Below are 22,972 nucleotides of genomic sequence, written 5' to 3'. Positions count from 1 at the left end.
TATATTTGTTCTTACTGATTATAAGCATTTGTACACACAAATAAATACACATATTTTAGATGATCACACGAATTTGAAAAGCTCTATAGGAGCTTTATCCAACAAGAACAAAAGACAAAAGGATAGTGATGAAGTATTTCCATTTGAAAATGATGAATTGAGCTTATTGTAAAATCACCTATTTACTTTCCTGATTTATCATATGACAACTCTTGATACTGGAGTTTTTATAATAAATTTGTAGTTTGTAACAATGAAAGAGACTGTCAGTTTGGGGGTTGTGATCTTTAGATGTCACCATATTTAAAAGGATACAATATATACTATTGTAAAATTGCAAATAAAGCCAAACCAAAAAATTATCAAGGAGGATTTTTGCTCCTGAAATTGGGATTTTTACCAGGGGTGTGCTGGTAAATGTTTAACAACTAGCTACCCAGAAAAAAAAAGTCATTTAACCTTGTTTGCCTCAATCTCATTTATCTACAAAATGAACTAGAAAAGGAGGTAGTAAACCAATCCAATGTTTTTGCTAAGAAAACCCTAAATAGGATCACAAAGAGTTGGGAATGACCAAACAACAAGATTCTACCTCCTAAAAGATTACTACCTACCTAAAAAAGCATGAGATAATTTTAAATTTAATAGGCATAGCTAAGTTTTTTCTATCACTTTCTTAAATCTAAATAATCAATAAAATAATAAATCTAGACCTGATTTGTAGTTTTTGCCAATTTCCAAAATATTCACACTAAAAAATTAATAATTGGGAACCTGTATGAGCTGGCTCCAGCTTGCTGTTGGGTGTGACTAATGGAAAAAACTTTAAATTGGAAGTCAAAACCCCAGATCTTCCCCTAACCCAGCCTTATGTCCTGGGGGTACTCAACCCCCCCAGCCCAGTACTCTCATCTGGAAATGAGATTATTGAATGGTCTCCAAGGTTCCTTCAAACTCTAACAGTCTGTAATAATAAGAATTATCTTTGAAAAAGACTTACTGATTTTATGAAAAGATACCTGGATGAGATTTAATTCAACAAATAATTTTTAGAATATTTAGTATGTGCAAAGTACTGAGAATACAAAGACAGAAGGGAAAAGGCCTTAAGAAGTTTATATACTGCTTAAATTCTCACAGACAAGAAAGTATTATTTGGCAAATGGCACCTCCCAAATTTAGTTCCATCAGATAATATATCTCTTAACCCTAAATCTCAGTTTTCTTATTTGTGTAATGAGAGCATTGAACTATTGATCAAATTGCTAGATTATTAGTTAGGCTGAGCTAAAAAGTCTCAAAAATAGCTTCTGGTTCCATTATTCTGCAAGGATACTGAATTGTTCACATGCTAGCGCAACATCCCAGAAGTTTCATCAGTATCAATGTCCATAGGCATCACAAAGACAGATCCACACATTAACATTTCCCAACTCTTTAAGAGATGTTCCTCCAATTCCTATGAAGGTTCCTGAAGGTATCTTCAGTGTAGAATGATGTGCCTCATCCTCTCCTTCTCACACTAGTCTCCTCCAGCTAAACTCAAAATGACCTACCACCACACCCAACCAGTTATTCTCCAATCAATATATATAAATTTCTTTAACTATGTTTCATCAGCAGGATGACTTCAGAAAGGCCTGGAGAGACTTACATGAACACATGAAGTGAGTAAAACCAAGAGAACATTGTACATTGCATCAACAAGATTATACAATGATCAATTCTGATAGACATGGCTCTTTTCAACAGCAAGATGATTCAGGCCAGTTCCAATGGACTTGTGATGGGGAGAGCCATCTGCACCCAGAGAGACGAAGGGGACTGAGTGTATAACAACATAGTATTTTCATTTTTCTATTGTTGTGTGCTTGAATTTTGAATTCTTTCTTATCCTTTTTCCTTTTTGATCCGATTTTTCTTGTGCAGCAAGATAATTGTGGAAATATTTATAGAAGAATTGCACATGTTTAACATATATTGGATTGCTTGCTTTCTAGGCTAGGAATGGTGGAAAGGGAGGGAAAAAAATTTGGAACACCAGGTTTTGCAAGAGTGAATGTTGAAGGGGCAACAAGGTGGTGCAGTGGATAGAGCACCAGCTCTGAATTCAGGAGGACCCGAGTTCAAATCTGGTCTCAGACACTTAACACTTTCTAGCTGTGTGACCCTGGGCAAGTCACTTAACCCCAGCCTCAGGGGGAAAAAAAGAGTGAATGTTGAAAACTATCTTTGCATATGTTTTGAAAAATAAAAAGCTTGAAAAAAAAGATATCTTTTCAATTTTTTTTTTTACCTAGCACTGTGCTTTGCATGCAATTATTTGTCAAATAAATGCATGACTAGCCAGAAATTAAACCAAGAGATTGGGATTTTGTTAGGTCAAAGAAAACAAAACAAAAAACTGTCACAAATCTTATTCTTAGCCAAACATGCAATTCCTCTATCATGAAAGGGAGAAAGAATAGAAGCTAGTGAAAGAGATGGAGCAAAAACGAAGATTCTTGCTCAGGTCAAAGTCTGGTTGTTCATTTTTCTGTGCCCCTAGGAAAAAAAAAACAGTTTGTTTAATTTAAAAATCTTTGAAGGAAAAACAATAGATAACAACAATATTTTAAGAGCACAGGACCTAAAATTCTATCTGCTTAAACATGATTGAAGCTAGATGACTTAATTTGAATACTTGAAAATGGCTGTATCATTATCTTTCTTAATTGTATATACATCTAATATAGCATGTCCCTCAAACACTGATATAGCCAGATGCTCCAGCTATGAGCCAATCTTCCTATAAATTTCTTACAGCTAAAATCCCCCAATGGAGGTTCTTGGCCTGAGTTGAGCAACAGTTAGCCAAATGGGCTTATCTTTTGGCACTGAGGGTACATTAACATCTCTGGGATAATTCCTTATATTTTTTCCTAACTAATATGATAAAATCTATGCTAAAGTGAAGATTCATCTGGTGGCTTCCTCCGGGGGCCCATACCATACCATACCATACTGTACCATACCATACCATAATATCATAATACCATACCATAACATAGGGCAGTTAAGAGGCACAGTGGAGTGCTGCCCCTGAAGTTAGGAGGATTTGAGTTCAAAATTGGTCTTAGATACATACTAGCTGTGTGACCTCCGTCAAGTTACTTGATCCTGTTTGCCTTGGTTTCTTCATCTGCAAAATAAGCTGGAGAAGGAAATGGCAAACCATTCCAGTATGTTTGCCAAGAAGATCCCAAAAAGGGTCACAAAGAGTTTCACAACTGAAAAATTACTAAACATCATACCATGCATATATATATGTATATATATACATATATATATGCATTTAACATAAATGATAGAAAATCGTAGATAGACTCTGAAGAATACTCATCATCATAATTGATATTTATATAGTATCTAAATGTTTGCAAAGCACTTTATACATTATACTCACTTAGACCTTATAACAAATATATTAAGTCACAGTTGCTCTGCTTTCCACTCACCCCCCCCCAAATAAGTTCATCACTTCTAATCTCATCACCTTGTTTCTAGCTCAAGCTTTGATTGGGCTGCACCTCCACCAAACTCTTCTTTATAGAGGGCAGAAATTGAACTTTCAATTCACCCCACTTTGCATTTGCTGCTTTGCCTGATTTCAAATCCACAAGAAGATGCCTCTTGCTTCTTCCCCTACACCCCAACTTTCCTGTTGTTTTGTCATGTGTTGTCTTCCCCCCACCACACACACACCCATTAGACTGCCGTCTCCTTAAAGGCAGGGATTATTTTTATTAATTGAATTTTTAGTATTTGGCACAGTACCTGGTACACAGTAGGCATTTGATAAATGTTTATTGGATTGAACTGGAGAATATCTCTGAAGTTGGGAGAGGGAAAAGAGGAATTGATTTCAAAAGATGTTGAAAAACAAAGGAGAAAAATAATTGAGGCTGCATGAATTAGATAGGACAAGTCAACAAAACAGACCAATATTTGTGGATCCACTACCACTACCTCTACAAAAGAGTGGGAGGAAGGGTCACATTGTTCTCAGTTTTCAATCAACCAGCATGAGCCCATCTTATATAACTATTTTAATTCAAAAGGTTTTGAGGGTGATAAAACTGGACAATCTGGTACTGAACAAGAAGAGCTCAACTTGAATTTGGCAATCCATATATCCTTTCCTATAAACTCTAAAGTAAACCTATTTAAATAACTCTGAGACAAAGACTCTAAGGCAGTTTACAAAAGCAAAGACATTCCACTCTCCAAGTTTCTGGTTGGAGGGAATCCACACATTAAACAATATACTCCACTGTTAAACAAATGTTTCTTTTTATTGATTGTGGGTCAACTGAAGCCTACCTGACTTAGCCATACAACAAATAAGAGAATATTAAGCTTAAACTCCAAGAATGATTAATCAGAATACATAAATGTATGTTGAGAGAATTCTGCAGCATTACTTATAAAAATATCAGGATTGAAATGCATGGAGTTAGAGCCCTAATAAGGGAACACAGAAATTAAGAAATAGCCAATAAGCATTTATTAAGTACCTATTATTTGCTAGGAATTGTACTTAGCAGGAGGGATACAGAAAGAAGCAAAAGCCCTCAGGAAATGCCCTCTACACACATAAACATCTGCTCATAGTAGATGCTTAATGATGTTAAATGAATAAATGCACATGATGATAAAAATGCACCAGAAACTTACAGAAGCATTATAGGATCATGGATATGGAAGCCCATCAAAAACTATCAGGTGCAAGCCCTTTGATTTTTTTTCCATCTTTTTTTTAAAAATTAATTTAATTTTTAAAATTAATTTTAAAATTATAACTTTTTTTGACAGTACATATGCATGAGTAATTTTTTACAACATTATCCTTTGCACTCACTTCTGTTCCAAATTTTCCCCTCCTTCCCTCCACCTCCTCTCCTAGATGGCAGACAGTCTCATACATGTTAAATGTGTTATAGTATATCCTAGATACAATATATATGTGCAGAACCGAATTTCTTGTTGCACAGGAAGAATTGGATTAAGAAGGTAAAAATAACCTGAGAAGAAAAACAAAAATGTAAACAGTTTACACTCATTTCCCAGTGTTCCTTCTCTGAGTGTAGCTGATTCTGTCCATCATTGATCAATTGGAACTGAATTAGATCTTCTCTATGTTGAAGATATCCACTTCTATCAAAATACATCCTCATACAATATTGTTGTTGAAGTGTACAGTGATCTCCTGGTTCTATTCATTTCACTCAGCATCAGTTGATGTAAGTCTCTCCAAGCCTCTCTGTATTCCTCCTGCTGGTCATTTCTTACAGAACAATAATATTCCATAACCTTCATATACCATAATTTACCAGCCATTCTCCAACTGGGGCATCCATTCATTTTCCAGTTTCTAGTCACTAAAAAAAGGGCTGCCACAAACATTTGGCACATACAGGTCCCTTTCCCTTCTTTAGTATTTCTTTGGGATATAAGGCCAGTAGTAGCACTGCAGGATCAAAGGGTATGCACAGTTTGATAACTTTTGGGGCATAATTCCAGATTGTTCTCTAGAATAGTTGGATTTTTTCACAACTCCACCAACAATGTATCAGTGTCCCAGTTTTCCCACATCCCCTCCAACATTCATCGTTATTTGTTCCTGTCATCTTAGCCAATCTGACAGGTGTGTAGTGGTATCTCAGAGTTGTCTTAATTTGCATTTCTCTGATCAGTAGTGATTTGGAACACTCTTTCATATGAGTGGAAATAATTTCAATTTCATCATCTGAAAATTGTCTGTTCATATCCTTTAACCATTTATCAATTGGAGAATGGCTTGATTTCTTATAAATTAAAATTAGTTCTCTATATAGTTTGGAAATGAGGCCTTTAACTTACATCAACTGATGCTGAGTGAAATGAATAGAACCAGAAGATCACTATACACTTCAACAACAATACTGATAGTCCTGTTAAGATTTGGATTATTAGGCGGATGCCGAGTAAGGATCCAAAGTTTCATCAGGCAGAGATGTTAGATGGTGCAGGAAGGTCGATGAACAAGTGGTTAATAATTTTTATTAGTGGATGAGTTTTGCATAGATTGGTCATTAGGTTTTTGTAGTTGAATTACAACAATGGTTTTTCATGCCATAGGTTATGGTTAGAGTCCATACTAAAATTATTATGGAAATGATAGTTATTTTTTTATTGTCCTTATTACTGATTTTTGGGTTTGTTGCTTTTGCTTCTAAACCATCTCCGGTGTACGGAGGTTTGGGGTTGGTGGCTAGGGGTGGTCTAGGGTGTGCGATTGTTGTAAGTTTAAATATATTCTGATGGAAGTGGATATCTTCAACATAAAGAAGATCCAACTCACTTCCAGTTGATCAATGATGGACAGAAACAACTACACCCAGAGAAGGAACACTGGGAAGTGAATATAACTTTTTAGCACTACTGTCTATCTACCCAGGTTACTTATACCTTCGGAATCTAATATTTAACGTGCAACAAGAAAATGGTATTTACACACATATATTGTATCTAGGTTATACTGTAACACATGTAAAATGAATGGGATTGCCTGTCATCTAGGGGAGGGAGTAGAGGGAGGGAGGGGATAATTTGGAAAAAATGAATACAAGGGATAATGTTATAAAAAAATTACTCATGCATATATACTGTCAAAAAATTTTTATAATTATAAAATAAAAAAAATTTTAAAAAAGAAATGAGGCCTTTATCAGAACCTTTAACTGTAAAAATATTTTCCCAGTTTGTTACTTCCCTTCTAATCTTGTTTGCATTAGTTTTGTTTATACAAAAGCTTTTTAATTTAATGTAATTAAAATTTTCTATTTTGTGATCAGTAATGATCTCTAGTTCTGATAATCAGCCCTATCAGATGATAATCAAAAATAATTGAAGCTCATGTACATATTTTTAATAATCCTAATTAGTCCTCATCATACCTAACCACCAATATCACCATCATCATCATCATCATAGCAGAAATAGATGACATAGTGAATAGAGTCTGGGTCTGAAGTCAGGAAAACTCATTCCTGAGTTCAAATCTGCCCTCATACTTGAATACCTGTATGATCCTGGGCTGTGATAAGCATGTTAGCATCCTGGATACTTTAGAATCAGCTGGAATCAGGATAAGCAAGTTTCAGCTCTTTACACTGGGAAAGTCACTTAACCTTATTTCCCTCAGTTCCCTCATCTGTGAAATGAGTTGGAGAAGGAAATAGCAAATCTCTCCAGTGTCATTGCCAAGAAAACCCCAAAGGGGAATCATGAAGAGTTGTATACAATTGAAAAATGACTGAACAACAAAAATGTTCCAGTCACAATGCATAGGTTCAAATGCCAAAAGTTACTTATAGTTACCTCTTATGTTCTTATAACTGGTATATCCCAGTAAGTTACAGAACTTCTCTGGGCCTCAATTTGTAAATCTGTAAAATGAGAGAGTTGAACTAAATGATCTCTAAGGTATCATCCAGGTTGAAATCTATGATCTCTTATGACCAAAGTAAAACTTTCCTTGCTTTAACAATTGTCTCTCCAGAAGAAAAAAGTACATCTGACACACTTTTAAATTTAATCCATATTATTAGCATTATCCAAGGTATAGAAACTTACATTAGAAAGTTAAAAATTAGCTCTCAACAGCCAATATGAGATAACGTCAGCATATCTTGAAATATCCCTCAGGCAGCCCCAAATTCTTTATTTCTTCAAAACTATCTGTAATAGAAAGTGTTCATTTGAATTTGATCTTGCTTCAACCAGTGATACTTAGGGAAGGAGGTATATAGTGATTTTCCAGTTCTCAATTGTACCATATTTAATCAGTTGCCTTCAAAACAAACAGTTAAATAGCTGAAATCAACTTCTTTGCCTCAGCTCCAGATAGAATATATTGACAATAAGTGAATTCTCTTAACCGAAAAGGAATAAAAGAGAGACATGTGGAGGCAGCCTAAAACATGGAATTTTTGTAAGAATTTTTAAAAAATCATTGTGTTCTTTAAGAAGACCAATTTGGCAGCTTTGGGGGGGGATTAGAAAAGGGAGATACTTTAGGCAGAAAGCCAAGGAGAAGGTAACAGCAATTGTCCAGATATAAGATGGTGAGGTCGTGAACTAGGATGATTTCAGGGTGAATTACTTTTGGCCTTAGATATTGATATTAGTTCCTCCTCTACATCTTGGATATTAGAAAAGGTAGGTAAGAAGTCATGGAATTGATTGTACATGGGGAATGAGTAAAAATGAAAAGTCAAGTATGACTCCTAAAATTTGAACATGGGTGACTGAACAAAAAACTTAGGCAACGTACCATGGCCACAGTATTTACCTATTCTAACTATCTCTGCTTATATTATACTTAATGTAAAAATGATATGTTTTCAAAAAATCACCTAGAGTGATGATATACTTTATAAGTAATTTAACAAAACAATTGCTTTAAAAAATCATTATGAAAGTAACAGCCATCAATAACAAACTTCCACCCTCCTCCAAAAAAAAACCCCACAAACCGTACTTAACCATATAAAAGCCTTAACAAATATATTAACAAACAACAAAAGACAGTTCTTTTTGTAATTCTATTGTGTTATCTATCCGTTTGTCTCTTTCTCCTTCCTTCCTTTATTCTTTTATTTTTAAAAATTAGTTATGGTCAGTGTGTATACAAGTGTATGCAAGTCTGCTTTTCTAGCTGTAAATCACTTCAGATAACTCCATATTTTTAATTTCCTTCATGTTCATTTCCATAGCAACAGTAGATTTTAAAAATAAAACATTCATCAACTAATTAGAAGTAAGTATTGGAACAAGGCATTTAACCTCTGTGCAACTCCAAAAGCAGAAGACAGAGATCCAAAGATAAAGATAAACACATACACATATGTATAGCAAGCCACTGAGAGAGAGAAAGAGGAGAGAGAAAGACAGAGATAACTAGAAATAGATGATAGAGGTAGCTAGATGATAGAAATATATAAATAGTTATAAAGAGAGATGATAGAGATAGAGACAGATGATAGAGATAGATGATATATAGATAGATAGACAGACAGATACCCATCTGGGTATCTGGATGGATAGATCAATCTTTAGCATCCATATATCAATCCAGCTTTGTTCTGTGACTCTGGGCTAGCTCTCCATCATTTTCCCTGAAGCTTTTGACATGCCCTTTGAGAGCTTCTACCAAAAACATATAAGAAAGGATAATATGGAACTAACAGAAGACATACCTTTGTCTTAGTACCACTGTAACAGAAGCTAACACAATCCAAAATGAAGCTATCAAGTACTGATGGTGCCATCTTGATGGATGCTAGTTGAAAAGGGAGAGAGAAGGCCACTGCTGAACACTTAATCAGACAGTTATTAAGGTAGTCATACACCCTGGAGTTTTCTTTAATTTGTCATTACAGAAAGGTAGGAAATTTGATCAAGATTTTTCAATTAGAGTCATAATTTGACAGCTTTCATGATGTGTAAAATGTCCTGGCAATAATTTGCAAATGAGGATTTGGGAAAATAAATTTTGAATGTGTAAATTTTATGTTCTGATAACTCAATAGGTATAAAATATGAAAGGCAGAAGAAGAACAGGAGGAAAATTCTTAGCATGTCAAGTAGAAAGACATCAAAAGCTGACCTAAAGGTTACTCACCTGGAAAAATATACGTAATTGTCATCATTTAAGACACTACTGTATGATTACTGTGGCATGTCAGAAAACTTTGAAGCAATCTACAAAACCCTGTTTTTTGACTTATGCTCTCTCAGTACAAAAGCCAGAGAAAGACAGCAAGGATACCTGTGAATAATGTTGAAACTGGGGAAAGATTTCACATAATCCATGATTCTGGATTGGGAGAGGGAAGGGAATTCTGGTGTCTGTCTCTATTTCCAAAAGGAGGCACACAACTATGAGGGATCCTATTCAGTCTTAGAAGAATCAGAGAATCAGGGAAAGAGAGGGAAAGAGTCTTGGCCTAGGAGTCAAGATACTTAAAACCTAGCCCCAGATCTAGCAGTGCTTTCCTAGTGGACCATGGCCAATATCTCTCCAGATTTCATTTTCTTCATCTCCCAAAAGAGACATAGATTCCAAGGGTATTAGAGATCCCCAATTTTTTTCAGTCTCCATTCCTCTTGGCTTTCTTCAAATATTGCCATATTCATTATTAAACAAGAAAATAATTAAAACATTAAATTAAATATTAACTAAAATATTAAACAAGAAAAACATTCCAGAGTTTATCCTATTACATAAGCATATAAGAAATCAAGTAAAATAGGTTAATTTTTCATAAAGAAAACTTTGTTTTCACTAATTTCACTACTACTGCTTTGTTTGGAATATTTCAGTGGGATAAAATAGTTATTTACCAATTATCCCCACACCCTCTTGACAAGCTTCTTTTTGGGGAAATAAATACTCCAGGTTGTAAACCTTTGGACTAAATAATCCTTAAAATAATTTTTTCCATTTTTTCAATCCATCCCTCCCCTAATTTTTTCCTAGTCTTTCCATAGTTCAGAAGGGAATAAAAGAAAGTATACTCAGAGTTGGATACAATATGTTCTTTTTCCTTTTTCCTTTTTTTTTTTTTTTGAGTGGGCCCACTTTTTCTTTCTTTTTTTAGTGTAATTCAACTCTTTCTGGGAAGCATCCCACATTAAGAGACACCTGAGATCAGCTGGTCCGGTCTCTTCATTTTACAGATGGAGAAACTAAGGACCATATGTGTTAAGTGACATGTCCATGGAAGGAAACAAGCATTTAATAAGTGCCTATTATGTGCCACATGCTTTGCAAATATTATCTCATTTGATGCTCACAGCAATCCTAGGAGGTAGGCGCTATTATTAATCTTCACTATGTTGAGGAAATTACAGCAGACAGAAGTTGTGTCTTACCCAGGGTTACAAAGGATAGATTTGAATTCTGGTCTTCCTGACTCCAACTCTGGCCAAGTGGATGCACTGTGTTATCAGAGTCATATAGGAAGTAAACAAGAGAGGTAAGATTGGAACTCAGGTTCTATAACTCCAGAGTTTGCATTTTCCATTATTCTAAACTCTCTTCCCAAATAGAAAACACCATCAACTTTTATGGATTAAGAATCATTGGGTACTAAGATTTTATTGTCTATAATGACTCCAAAGTAACTTAGTGACTTAAAAGTACCATGATTAAATGGGAGACTGCCTTTTGATGGGGCCAACCCACCCTCTCACACCAGCATTCCATATTCTCTTAAAGTACAATTTCCTGGAGGGTCTATGATGAGGAATTAATTCACAAAATCTTCAAAACTTCACCAGTAATTGAAGAAACCCTGCAGATTAAGCACTTCAAACATATCTGGGTATTTAGAAAGCCTTAGGATGAAATTAAACTCAGCATTATTATGGGAGGATGGGCCTGGAGCAGGACATTTGACCAGAGCCATCTCTAATCTGCCTCCTGGTTTCAATATGCTTTCTCCTGTCAGAGTCACTTTAACATGCTTATCACAGTTTTCAGAGAGCTTCCTTCATCATTGTAGAGACTCTCAAGCAAGCTTCTTTCTCCTTGATTTTCCTCCCTTTCCCAGCCTTCTCTTCCCTCTTCCATATCCCATTTATCCTACTCTGGCATAGGTTTAATTCTGGGCCAGAGATCAAAGACATGGGAACAAAAAGCAAAGTACATCTCGCTACTTTATAAAATCTTCTTATTGACCTCTTGCTGTTAGGGAGGTTTTTTTTATTTATTTTTTTTAAACACCTTTCTACAGTAGGCTTTGAGCTGGATTTTGCAAATTGAGCTCTTTTGAACCTTAAACTGTCTGTTTGAGATAATATAAATAGAGATCTTCAATGCAGCATTAACTCTAGCATTTTGGCTTCAGTCAAAGTGTGTGATCATCTGTATCAGTCATCTCATTTAATTTACTCTCTATATGTTCCATAGCATTTCCAACTTATCAATAATGCAATACCTATAGTATTTTTAAATCAGCTTGTGTCAGTTATACAACATGTTAACTTGCTATCATTTTATAGGATTGAGTTCATAAGGCTAGGCTGTTGGACTCTTTCTTTCTGTACTTATAACCTGGGTAGCTATCACTAGATGTATGGAAAGACTCAATATGACTTTTTGACCTAAATAGTTAGGCTTTCCCTGGGTGTGGATAGAAATACATAGATTTTAGTATCTGATTTAGTGAAATATTTTTTCCATGAGAAGATGTTTCATTATTAAAATAACAGAGCATAAAGATTCAATTTGACAATGCAATAAACACTGTACACATATTAGATGCAAGTCACTGGACTGGACAGCTGGGATTATAAAGATAGATTGGAGATTCAGGCCCTTGTCTCAAAGAGCTTTTAAACTAAGAAAGGAAAGGACAAATGCTGCACAGTCTTTAGTTAATTTTACTCTGCTTTATGGAGTTACAAATTGCAAACACACCAGTATTTCTTAGCAAGGGTGTGGGAAAAGAGAATATGACTGAGTCAGCATGAATCCATCATAGTCAGACAGTCAGAATTGTAAAGGACCTTGAAAAAAATGTACTACAGCCCAGAGAAAGAAAGTAGAGGACATTTAAAAGGCAGGAAAAAAGGAAATACAGTATTGGGTTGGAGAAACTACAAGTAAAATCCTTATAGCTGGATCACAAGGTGTATGAAAGAAAGCAAATTATTAGATTGGGAAAATAGAAATGAGTCAGGTAATAGTAAGCCTTAAATGTCAAAGGATCCTAGGAGTAGGGTTTGTTAGAGGAGGAGTGGAGAAAGGAGGAGAGAAGAGGAGGGAATATGGCATGGTCAGCTCCATGATTTAGACTAATCATCTTGGGGGGAGGAGGAGTGAATGAAAGATAGATAGGAGTGGGGAGGGACTTGAAGCACAGAAAATAGAAAGCAGTTGAAGTATTCTAGTTCAAGACTTCTTAAACTTTTTCCACTTTTGACCCTTTATCACCCAAAAAATTATTACATGATACTGGATATATATAGGTACATAAAATATGTATACAAATCAAACAGTTACTGATAATAAATCATAATTTCATGATCACTCCACATTCTGTTAAGAGCCCCCATATGGGGTTGTGAACCACTGTTTAAGAAGCTGTATTCTAAGGGAGAGTTCTCACTGTTGTTCATCCTTCATTTTTGAAGAGGACCAATGACATCTTAGATTAATGTCCTTTTTGAGGCCATTAGGATTAAGGAACTTGGGAGGGTCACACAACTAATAAGTGTCTATTTGAACTGAGGGCCTCCTGATTTTAGGGTTAATGCTCTATATACTGCACCACCTAGATGCCCTTGTGTTGATGCCTTGAGTGATGTGTGAACTGGATTGAAGTGAGGTGTATTTGCATAAATCATCAGCCTCATTCTCTCTTCCAATGATAGGACAAAAGTCAAAATGACTGATGACTGAGCCTTGTATGCATCGGATGACTTTGGCATCTTCAATGTATTATCAAGCTCTAAGCACTTCCATTGCCAGAAAGAGAGAGACAGAGATAGAGATAGAGAGACTGAGAGATAGAGACACAGGCAGACACACACACAAACACACACACACACACAGAGAGAGAGAGAGAGAGAGAGAGAGAGAGAGAGAGAGAGAGAGAGAGAGAGAGAGAGAGAGAGAGGAGAGACAGACAGAGACACAGAGACGGGGGAAGAGAAGGAGAGAGAAAGAGATAAGGGCAGAGAGAGAAAGACAGAGACAGAGGGGGGAGAGAGGGAAAGACACACACAGAAAGAGAGAGAAAGAAAGAGACAGAAATAGAGTCAGAGGGAGAGAGGGAGGGAAAGACAGGGGAAAAGAGACAGAGAGATAGAGCAAGAGAGAAGCAGAGAGACAGAGAGACAAAGAGAGCGATACAGACAGACAGAAACAGAGACATTGGAGGGGAGAGAGAGAGAGAGACAGAGAGAGACAGAGAGAGACAGAGAGAGAGAGAGAGAGAGAGAGAGAGAGAGAGAGAGAGATAAAGAGAGAGAGAGACAGAGAGAGAGACAGAGATAAAGAGAGAGAGAGAGAGACACACACAGAGAGAGACAGAGAGAGAGAGACAGAGACAGAGACAGAGAGAGAAGAGAGATGAGGGCCTGAAGTAGGGCTATGATAATTGAAATGGAGAGGAGTAGACATATCAAAGATTATAGGGAAGGTAAAAATGACAAGACATGGCAATGAATTGAATATGTGATATTTCACAAATTGAGCTCATTTGAACCTTAAATTTCTTTTTGTGAAATAATGTAAATAGAGCAAAAATTAAGAGTTAAGGATAACAATAAGAGTACAGACATGAGTGACCAGGAAAATGGTGGTCCCCTTGTCAGTAACAGGAAAGTTCAGAAGGGAGAGGCTTTGGGAGGAAAGATAATGAGTTTTATTTTGGACATGTCTAGTTTGAGATTTCCAAGAGGCAGTTATATCCAAGATGCATGACTGTAATTCAGGAGAGAGAATAGAGCTGACTATACAGATCTGAAAATGATCTACAGAGATATGATGATAGAAGCCTTGGGAGCTGATGAGATCATCATGTGAGGTAGCAGAAAGTAAAGAGAGAAGAGCCCCAGAACCGCCTTGAAGTATACTTATAGGGATCAACTGTATCAAATAATAAAGGTCAAGGAGGATTAGGATTGAAAAAATGCTATTAGATTTGGCAATTAAGAGTAATTTTGGAAAGGGAATTTTCAGAGGATGAGGTCTGAAGCCTGTTTGTAAAGGGAGTGAGAGAGTGAGGAATTAAAGGGAAGGAAATGGTGACACTGATTAGGAATGGCTTTTTCAAAGAGTTTAATCATAAAGGAGGGAAAAGATATAGGACAATAACTGAGAGTTATACTTGGATCAATGAGGGATTTTTAAGAAGGAGAAAGAAGACAAGGATATTCATAGAAAGCAGGGAAGTAGCCCTAGAATAGGGAAAGACTGAAGACAAATTAATGGTGATGATAAGAGGGGCAATTTGCTGAAGAAGTTGGGAAGGGATGGAATCAAGAACATAGAGGATTTTGTCTCAGCAAGAAGTGCCTTTTCTTCCTCTAAGATGGGAATAAAGGAGAAAATAGTAAAGGAAAAGATTTGAATATGAGATAAAACCTACATATGTGTTTATATGAGTCATAGTTATAAGATATATCCTTATATCCTTGCCCCAGGTCACACAACTAGTGATTATCTGAGGCCATATTTAAACTCACGCCTGACTCCAGGGCTAGCATTCTATTCCCTGTATCACTTAGCTGTCTCATATAACATGTATACAATATATGTAACATTTACATATCATAATTCAGACCTGGAAAAACATTATTTACAAAAGAAGAAAACTGATATAAAGCAAGGTTAAATAATAACAAATAGTAGTTTAAGTTTTGTAAAAATATTGTACAGTCCTTTAATCTTCACAATAACCCTATGAAGAAAATACTATTAGTGCTCATTTTGTAAACAAGGTGACTGAGGCAAATAGAAGTAAAATCATTTGCTCAAGATCATACAGCAAATAAACTGTCTAAGGCAGGATTTGAATTCAAGGCTTCCTGAATCAAAATCTAATGCTTTTTTAAAAACCTCATCTTAGTTTAGATTTGATTTAAGATTCCTACCCAAATTATTTTCTATTTTTACTGTTTGTATTTATATATTTTATGTGTTCCTATCATCTCCCTTATGGAAAGCAAGCTTCTTGAGGGCAGGGACTATTTCATTCTTTCTTTGCAACTGTAACACAGCACAGTTCCTGGTACTTGTTAAATGTTTATCTATTGACTAAGTGAAATTGCAATAGTTCCTCCTTAGCTCCACTCCCTAGAAATTCCTCTACTGTAAGCCTCTCTTCTTCTAGGGTGAGTACTTCTCAAGACTTCCATTTTGGGGAGGGGATCAAGGCAGTCAAAATTCTTTCCCTTCCTAACTCTGAACTTTGACAATATCCCCATATGACTACCTTCCCATTGACCCTCCCTTTCCTTTTTTTATATTGTCTTTCCTCCATAGAACAGAAACTTCTTGAAGGCAGAAACTGTCCTTTTTGCTTATGTTTGTATTCCTAGGCACAATGTCTGGCACATAATTAGCATTTTATAAATATTTGTTATTTGGTATTGCCCTAGTTTCTGCCACATCCCCTTCCTAGAAATGTCTGTAAAGAGATCAGCGTATTTGTATTCAGATATCATATGTTTAAGGAAAATATATCCAAAGAGTATTCACTCCATGCTAGATTGAATTGTAATGATCTATTGACATTTTTTAACATGAAATAAATAATTATTATTTTTTTGACTATTAGAGTCTTCCTTATGAAGTACAGGCAGGGGTGTGCTGGAGCCAGCCCAGGCCAGAGTACCTACCATTAAAAGTTTTAGTGTGAGGATTCATACCTTGGCAATTGTGTGATAGAGGATCAGGCCCCAAGTTAGAAAGATTCATTTTTCTGATTTTAAATCCAGCCTTAGACACTTACTAGCTGTGTGATTCTGGAAAGTCACTTAATCCTTTTTACCTCAGTTTCCTCATCTGTAAGGTGAGTTGGAGAAAAAAAAATGGCACAGCACTCTAGTATCTTTGCCAAGAAAATCTTAAATGGTGTCACAAAAAATAGGACATCACCAAAAAACAACTGAACCATAAAGACTTTGAAAAGTAACTTCAAAGTGGCTTGAAGGTTGTCTTAAATTTATTTAAGCTACCAGATTTCTATTCTGCATTTTATTTTTCCCCTAGTTCTTTTCTCTCTTTTACTATCCTTTCTTTCTCTTTTCCCTTTTTCTTTCCTTCCCTCAGTCCTTCCCTCTTTTCTTTCCTCCTGTCCTTTCTGCACTTCCTTCTTTTCTCCCTTCCTCCTTTAATTCCTTTTGCCCTCCCTCTTTTTTCCTCTCTTTCCTTCCCTCCCTCATGCTCTTCCACCCTTCCACCTTTCCTTCTTTCCCCTTCCTTTTTTCTTTCTTCCTCCCTTCTGTCTCCTTCCTTTTTCTTTGCTCCTTCATTTCCCCCCATATTCACTCTCTCTTCCTCTCTCCCTTCCTCTTTCCTTCCTTGTTTTTCTTCCTTCCCTCCCCTCCACATCTCACATAAAGACTGTATTTTAATCAATATTGAATTTTATTGATGGTCTAAGAAACACAAGAAAGCTATTAAATTCTGCCACATCATCCTTTGTGAATAAGAGGAAGTGGATTCAGCCACAACCCCATCTTTCTGCCATTATCCATCATTCAATGTCCTTCAATTAGTATGCGCAGTAAGTTCTCCCTGAGCCCCCCCCTTCCACTGGTTTATGCCACTGGTGCATTAACCTCATTGGTTCCCAAAGCTTTCCTATAATTAAGCCATTAAAAGGCATGCCTTCTTTCACCTGCCAGCATTTTAGTCTTATTTTCCAATTTCTAGGTTCTATGCATATACAGTAATTTTGAAGAGTTATTCCCCATAAGCTTACCTTTTTTTCTTACAGATATTCTTATACATACAGAAATATCTACTTTCCTTTGTCCCTCTTACCACCCCTCCAACTACAAAAGGGTGCACATACATATACCCATACAGTGATAGCCTTTTGTAATTTTTCATAATAACTTCTCTCTCTGTGAGATGATACTTGAATGTTGAGAATAGGTTGGTTATAGCTGTGTGATCACAAAGCCCCACATAGTTCAGCATTGTCATTAGAAACCCTGGTTTTTCAAGAATTACTGGCTTGAGCTACATCCCACAAGTGACTGTTTTTCATCAACCACTTAAGTGCGAATGCAATCTGATGCAAAGGACAAGTCATTGAGAGGCTGACAACAAATAAGTGGAAGTCATAGTTAGAGATACTATTTTTATGAAGACTCCCTTGGTTTTTTTTTTTCCAAGGAAGAAAAAGCATTTTAAACAAACTTGTATCACAAGATTTAGAGAGAAGGGATATGGAAATGCCTAGATTTTGATAGAAGTTGGTAGTTTTCTTTGAAATGAAAATTCTGCAAAGTCTTTCTTTAGATAAAGAGAAAGACAGATAGATGGAGAGACAGACAGACAGAGAGAAAGAGATTGAAAGCCATTAAACTGATTTTCTAAAGCTCTGGTCCAATCATCACACACACACACACACACACACACACACACACACACACACACCAATCTTCATTCAATAAACTCCAATAACTTCCTATTGCCACCGGGAGCAAATACAAAATGTAGTTTGATATTCAAATCCTTCATAAAAGATGTTCTAAATCATTATTCATTAATGAAATGCAAATTAAAACAACCTTATACTTCTCAGATTGGCTAAGATGATGATAATAAATGTTGGAGGGGATATGGGAAAATTGGAATTGTGAAATGACCCAACCATTCTGGAAAGCAATCTGGAACTTTGCCCAAAGGGCTATCAAACTGTGTATATACCCTTTGACCTAGTAGTGACATTACTGGGTCTGTATCATATGGAAATCAAAGGTGGGAAAAGGACCATGTGTTTGTAGCAGCTCTTTTTGTGGTAGCAAGAATTGGAAAATGAGTAGATGTCCATCAATTGGGGAATGGCTGAATAAGTTGTGATATATGAAAACAATGGAATATTATTGTTCTATAAAAATGATGAACAAGCTGATTTCATAAAGACCTGGAAAGATTTACATGAACTGATGCTGACCAAAACAAGCAGAACCAGGAATACATTGTACACAATAATAGCAAGAATGTGTGATGATCAACTATGAAAGACTTGATTCTCAAGTCTTCTCAAAGACTTGATTGGTTCAGTGATTCAAAACAATCCCAATGGTCTTTGGACAAAAAATATCATCTGCATCCATGGAGACTGAATGTAAATCAACACATACTATGTTCACTTCTTTTTTCTGTTTGTTTTTTTTCCTCTCTCTCCCTTGATTTTTCCCTTTTGCTATAATTTTTCTCACCCAATATGATTCATAAAGAAATGTATATTAAAATAAATAAAATAAAAGAAAAATAAATAAATGAATAAAATAAAAAGTCTTTAATAATCTAGCCCAATCCTACCTTTCCAGTCTTCTTACACTTTACTCCCCAAAATGTATTCTTCCATCCTCTGACTTTGGTCTGGTTCCTAGAACAAAATACTTCTTTTGGTTTGACTTTGAACATTATCTCTAGCTGTTCCCCATATTTGGAATGCTCTCCCTCCCCCATTCCAATTATTGATTTCCCTGGCTTCCTTTAAGTTCCAGCTAAAAATCTCACTTTCTACAGAAATTTCTCCAACCCCTCTTAATTCTAGTGCCTTCCCTCTGTTAATACATACACACAGAGACACATACAGATTTTGTGTGTATATATTTATGTGTATTTAATGTATATGTGTATATATCATATATAAGTTGCAAATGTATGTATATGTATATATTTATATATATATATATATGTATATGTACACACACACATCTTGCTTTGTATATATTTATTTGCTTGTTTTCACCATTTGCTTGTAAGTTCTTTGAGGGCAGAAACTGTGTTTTGCCTTTTTTTTATATTCACAGCACTTAGCATAGTTCCTGGTATTTAGTAGGCATTTGATAAATGTTTATTGATTTATTATGTAGAACATTTATTAAGACTTACCATGTACCAAGCATTGCTGTAATTACTAAGAATATAAATACGAGTTAAAAAACATCTTGGTCCTTGTTGTCAAGGAGTTCACAATCTAATGGGGGGAAATGGCACATAAAAGGAAGCTGAAAAGATAGGAGGGTGGGGAAGGGAATCTGAGTTGAACTAGGCTTGGAGTAAGCTGGTGAATTTACTGGTGCTAAATTGGCATAGATGCTTTCTTAGATTGAGGCTCAGGCTGAATTCACAGAGGAGATTATAGTGATGAATGTCTTGCCAGCTAAAGAAGGCCACAGGGGCAGAAGTCCAGAAGGAGACCAAAGAATCACAGCTTAAGCAAGTTTGTAGTGAACATGGCTGGCATGGATACTTCCTCAAATGGAGGCTCAGGAAGAGGTCATTAATCAAAGAAGGAAACCTTAAAAGTAAAGGCATTGCCAACTTAAATAAAGCTCTGGGATAGATGTGCAAAAGGAAATTCAACTGGTTTTGGAGTTAAGTGCTTTAACCTATATAATTTAACCTTTAATTCTTTACATATGTTATCTTATTTGATCCTCACACCCATACTGTCTATCCCTAGAACCCTGAGGGGAGATGTAATAGCCAAACTTTGGAGAATAGACTTGTTAGTAGAATGAAGTTTAGAGGGAGTGCCCCAGAGCTGAGTGCTACATTAAGATAAGACTCAAAAAGCCTCCTTTGTTAGAAAGGCTTACAAAGAAAGGAGTATTTAGATGGGGTCAGGCAAAAAAAAAAAAAAAAAAAAGTCCTCAAGGAGCTTACAATCAAATGGTAGAGACAACATGCAAATGAATATATACAAAGCAAGATATGTATATGTTTATTTACATAAACATATTTTATTTTTCCCATGGTTTTTCCTTTTTACTATGATTTTATGGCCTAATATGATTCATATTTACATATATATATATATATATATATATATATATATATATATATATATGTACACATATATGATTATTATTATTCCCATTTTGCAAACTGAGGCTGATAGAAATAAAAGGACTAACCCAGGATCACACATTCAGGGGCAGGATTGAATGCAGGTTTTCTTGACTCTAAGTTCACCATTTTGTCTACCATATCAACTAGCTGCTTCCATAAGAAGAACATTACAGACAAATCTAAAAAGATCCCAACTTTTGGGATTTATTTGTCATTATTTGACAAAAACTGCTGGGAAAACTGGAAATTAGTATAGCAGAAACTAGGCATGGACCCACATTTAACACCACATCTAAGATAAGATCAAAATGGGTCCAAGATTTAGGCATAAAAAATGAAATCATAAATAAATTGGAGGAACATGGGATAGTTTACCTCTCAGACTTGTGGAGGAGGAAGGAATTTGTGACCAACGGAGAACTAGAGATCATTATTGAACACAAAATAGAAAATTTTGCACAAACAAAACTAATGCAAACAAGATTAGAAGGGAAGTAACAAATTGGGAAAACATTTTTGCAATTAAAGGTTCTGATAAAGGCCTCATCTCCAAAATATACAGAGAATTGATATTACTTTATAAGAAATCAAGCCATTCTCCAATTGATAAATGGTCAAAGGATATGAACAGGCAGTTTTCAGATGATGAAATTGAAACTATTTCCACTCATATGAAAGGGTGTTCCAAATCACTATTGATCAGAGAAATGCAAATTAAGACAACTGAGATATCATTACACACCTGTCAGATTGGCTAAGATGACAGGAAAAAATAATGATGAATGTTGGAGGGGATGTGGAAAAACTGGGACATTGAAACATTGTTGGTGGAGTTGTGAAAGAATCCAACCATTCTGGAGAGCAATCTGGAATTATGCCCCAAAAGTTATCAAACTGTGCATACCCTTTGATCCAGCAGTGCTTATATCCCAAAGAGATACTAAAGAAGGGAAAGTGACCTGTATGTGCCAAAATGTTTGTGGCAGCCCTTTTGGTAGTGCCTAGAAACTTGAAAATGAATGGATGCCCATCAATTGGAGAATGATTGGGTAAATTGTGGTATATGAATGTTATGGAATATTATTGTTCTGTAAGAAATGACCAACAGGATGAATACAGAGAGGCTTGGAGAGACTTACATGAACTGACGCTGAGTGAAATGAGCAGAACTAGGGGATCATTATACACTTCAACAACAATACTATATGAGGATGTATTCTGATGGAAGTGGATATCTTCAACATAGAGAAGAGCTAATCCAATTCCAATTGGTCAATGATGGACAGAATCAGCTACACCCAGAAAAAGAACACTGGGAAATGAGTGTAAACTGTGAGCATTTTTTGTTTTTCTCCCCAGATTATTTTTACCTTCCGAATACAATTCTTCCTTTGCAACAACAACAACAACAAAATTCGGTTCTGCACATATAATATATTGTACCTAGGATATACTATAAGATATTTAATATGTATGGGAATGCCTGCCATCTAGGGGAGGGGGTGGAGGGAAGGAGAGGAAAAATTCAGAACAGAAGGGAGTACAAGGGATAATGTTGTAAAAAAAAATTACCTATGTATATGTACTGTCAAAAAATGTTATAATTATAAAATTAATTTTTAAAAAAGAAGAACATTACATAATTCAACATATGGAAATATAGAAATGGCTCTTCAGCTTTATGTTTTGGGGGACCCTGGAAGCTGCATGGCACCACAAACAGTTTATCTCTTCTTGGCTTCTTCTTTGATGCTTTTTGAGTCCTACTTTCTTGTTTATTATTATCAACCCCATTTTATTTGCAGAAGACAATGGAGAAATGCGTGTTGGGTGTGGGTTGGCTGTAATACATAGCCCATGAAGAACCTTACAGAATAGGAGTAAATAAATAGTGTGGGTAAAGCATTTAGGACAAAATTAGAGATCAGTACCAGAAAACCACAGCTAAGTTCAATTTCCACTTATCTCACTATTTAATCTCCTACTTTTCCATCTGCTACATGGTGATTATTGCCAAACCATCAGCTAATTTATACTCTATTATCCTGGACCCATCTAAATATTCCTTTCTCTCTAAGAGAGAAGCTTTTCTGAGCTTGATTCTGATGCAGCACATGCTCTACTCTGGGTCACTCAAAACCTCACTCTACTGACAGGTCTGTTCTCCAAAATTTGGCTACTATCTCTCTCTCCTTAGGGGTCTAGGGATTGAGTTGAGGGGGATTGGGTATTGTTTTTCTGATGATGTAGCTCCCAGGCTCCCGCAAGTATGTCCTTCCCATTGATTATCAGAATATCTATTAGTCAACTGAATTATCTTTCTTAAGGGTA

Source organism: Sminthopsis crassicaudata, chromosome 3 (assembly GCF_048593235.1).
Source record: "Sminthopsis crassicaudata isolate SCR6 chromosome 3, ASM4859323v1, whole genome shotgun sequence".
NCBI classification, from domain to species: domain Eukaryota; kingdom Metazoa; phylum Chordata; class Mammalia; order Dasyuromorphia; family Dasyuridae; genus Sminthopsis; species Sminthopsis crassicaudata.
Note: the sequence above shows the minus strand (reverse complement) of the source record.